This window comes from Nannospalax galili, unplaced genomic scaffold (genome assembly GCF_000622305.1).
Source record: "Nannospalax galili isolate Female #2095 unplaced genomic scaffold, S.galili_v1.0 scaffold311, whole genome shotgun sequence".
NCBI classification, from domain to species: Eukaryota; Metazoa; Chordata; class Mammalia; order Rodentia; family Spalacidae; genus Nannospalax; species Nannospalax galili.
Window position 1 is genome coordinate 4,439,087 of NW_008330298.1, and position 3,283 is coordinate 4,442,369.

General features: G+C 44.3%; 1 pseudogene; it reads left to right on the forward strand.

The window, feature by feature from the left end:
• Positions 1-2,248: 2,248 nt before the first annotated feature.
• LOC103743143 lies at positions 2,249-2,934 on the forward strand (annotated as a pseudogene).
• The last annotated feature ends 349 nt before the right edge of the window (positions 2,935-3,283 follow it).

Below are 3,283 nucleotides of genomic sequence, written 5' to 3' on the forward strand. Positions count from 1 at the left end.
GACCCAGTGGGCTGCCTGTTCCCCAGCATGGACCAGGCTGGGAATGGTGGCCTAAGGTTCTGAGGACGCTGGACACCCTGATTGTAAGAGGTATGTGGGGGGTAGAGGGAGGTGGCAAGGTAGGGGTTGGGAGCCAAGGAAGGAGGGCTGAGATTACAGTTTAGGTAGCTTCCCCCCTACCAACCCTCCTCTTCTAACTGACACCCCTCCCCCACATTCTGCCCTCACATTCTCCTTCCTGCTTGCCTGCACTGGCATCAGAGTTGGCATAGTTGGGAAGAATGTATGCTCTGTGCTGCATGAGCGTTCAAAAGACCTCTCATCTGAGAGCCCTGGAAACTGGATTGTCCAAAATTGGTTTGCATCTTGGCTTGGCATAGGAAGTAAAGTTCCAGAAGTGGAGTTTAAGCTCCTGCCTCAGAGAAAAAGCATTTTTATCCTGCTGAGAACGCTCTCCTGGTTCTGCCCATGAAGGCATTTTGCCTGCAAAGAATTACTTCTCACTGGCCTGCTTATCTTCTTCTGGCAGTTAAGAATCCTACTCCTGGGCTGGAGAGATGGCTCAGTGGTTACAAGCACTGGTTGCTCTTGCAGAAGACCGAGGTTCGAATCCCAGCACCTACATGGTGGCTTAACAACCACCTGGAACTCCAGTTACAGGGGATCCAATGCCCTCCTCTGTCTTCCTTGGGTACTGCACGACATAGGCACACTTACATACATGCAGGCATAACACTCATAACCCATAAAATAATAAAAATAAATTTTGAAAAATTATCCTAAATGCTAGATAGACTGACCAGGCTCCAGTGGATAAACTCACACCGAGGGACATCTGGGGGCACAAATTTGACTGGATAGGCCTTAAGGTATATGAACAAAAATGCATAAAATCTGGTAGGGAGGACTTAGGGGTACAAATGGGGGGGTCTAAATATGATTAAGATATATGCAATGCAGAAAAATTCAATAAAATATATATTGGGAAAAAAAGAATCCTATTCCTGGGCTGGAGAGATGGTTCAGTGGTTAAGAGCACTGTTTGCTCTTTCAGAGGACTGGGGTTTGGTTCCTAGCACCCTCATGATGGCTAACAACTATCTGTAACTCCAGTTCAGGGAATCTGACACCCTCTTCTGGTCTTTATGGACATTACATGACATGAGTAATCTTACATACATACAGGCAAAATAGTCATACACATAAAATTAATTTTTAAAAATTAAAAAAAGAGCCAGTGAATGCCTTTGATCCTGGCACTCAGGAGGCAGAGGCAGGCAGATCTCTGTAAGTTTGAGGACAGCCTGGTCTATATAGCTAGTGCCAGGCCAGCTGGGGCTACAGCTGTCTCAATAAGACAAAAAACAAATAGACCCCCCTATTCGTACCCCTAACTCTGCCCTACCAGATTTTATGCATTTTGTTCATATATGTTAAGGCCTATCCAGTCAAGTTTGTGTCCCCAGGCTACAGACCCTGTCTCAATAAGCCAAAATAAATAAATAAATAAATAAATAAATTAATTAATTAATTAAAAATATAAAAAATGAATCCTTCTCCTCGGGTTGGAAAGATGGCTCAGTGGTTAAGAGTGCTTACTGCTTTTGCTGAGGTCCAAGCTTCATTCCCTACCACCCTCATGGTGGCTCACAACTGCCTAGAACTTCAGTTCCAGGGGATCTGATGCTCTCTTTTGGCCCCTGTGGGCAACTGCATGTACATGATGCATATAAACTCATGCAGGCATACACATATACACATAATAGAATTAAAATTTTTGTGAGGATTTTTTTTGTTTGGTTTTTGAGGGAGGGTCTTACTCTACAGCCCTGAATGACCTGGAACTCATTACATAGACCAAGCTGGCCTCAGTCTCACAGAGATCCTCCTGCCTTGGCCTCCACAGCGCTTGGATTAAAGATGTACACTACCACACACAGCGAAAACAATTCTTTTAAAAAACAATCCTGGCCAGGCTCGGTGGTGCCCGCCTTTAAACCCAGGCCAGCCTGGTCTACATAGTGAGTTCTAGTACAGCTGGAGCTGCAGGGAGACCCTTTCTCAAAAAGACCAAAAAAAAAAAAAAGAAAAACAGTCCTACGAGTTGAAGGGAGCCCACTGCGAGTGTGGGATGGATCCTTGGTATGCTGCGCCCCCTCCCCCAGGCGGTGGCCGGGGTGGGGCGGGGCTCCCAGCGGATCCGCTGCCTCAGCTGCGCTCCGAGTGGCCAGTGGTGACGCTGAGGAACATGGCCTTGAAGCAGCTCTGCGAGGTCTTCAAAGTGTTGTTAGTAACAATACTTGTAGTAGAAAGGATTGCTGTGGCCCAGAAGTACCAAGTTGGACAAAATATTGGAATCAAACACATTCCTGCAACCCAGTGTGGCATTTGCGTTCGAACCAACAATGGAGGTCATTTTGCTTCATCAAATTATCCTGACTCATATCCCTCAAATAAGGAGTGTATCTATATTTTAGAAGCTTCTCCACGACAAAGAATAGAGCTGACCTTTGGTGAACGTTATGATATAGAACCATCATTTGAATGTTGGTTTGATCACTTGGAAGTTTGAGATGGGCCATTTGGTTTCTGTCCTCTTATAGATTGTTACTGCGGCACGAAAAGCCCTCCATTAACTAGGTCAACAGGAAGATTCGTGTGGATTAAATTTAGTTCTGATGAAGAACTTAAAGGACTGGGATTTCGAGCAAAATACTCATTTAGTTCAGATCCAGACTATACTTACCTTGGAGTTGCCAGTTTGAGCTTTCTGGAGCAGATGGACTAGTGTGTTCTGCTCAGGTAGAACAAGAAGTAAAAACAAAGCTTGGCCAAGCAGCTGATTGCATATAGACAATTAAAGCTACTCCAAAATTTAGGTATTGTCTGACTTCAGAGAAGAGCGTAGTGAGACCTGATTTATATAATATATAGTTTTGAGTCATACAAATACTTGTAACTTTAAAATTTTATTGTGTGTATGACATGTGTTATGTATGTGCCAGCACATGTGCCACAACACACCTGGGGAATTTAGAGGGTAACATTTGGAGTTGGTTTTCTCCTTCCACCTTTGTGTGGGTTCCTGCCATCAAACTCAGATTGATTCCATAGCAAGTGTTTTTACCTGCTGAGTCATCTCATCAGCCCCACAGTAAGGTTCTTCTTCTTTTTTTAAAAATATTCTATTTATTAGTTTTATTTCGTGTGTATGAGTATATTGCCTGCATGTAGGTAAGTGCACCTGTGTCGTGTAATGCCAGCGGGGGACAGAAGAGGCTGT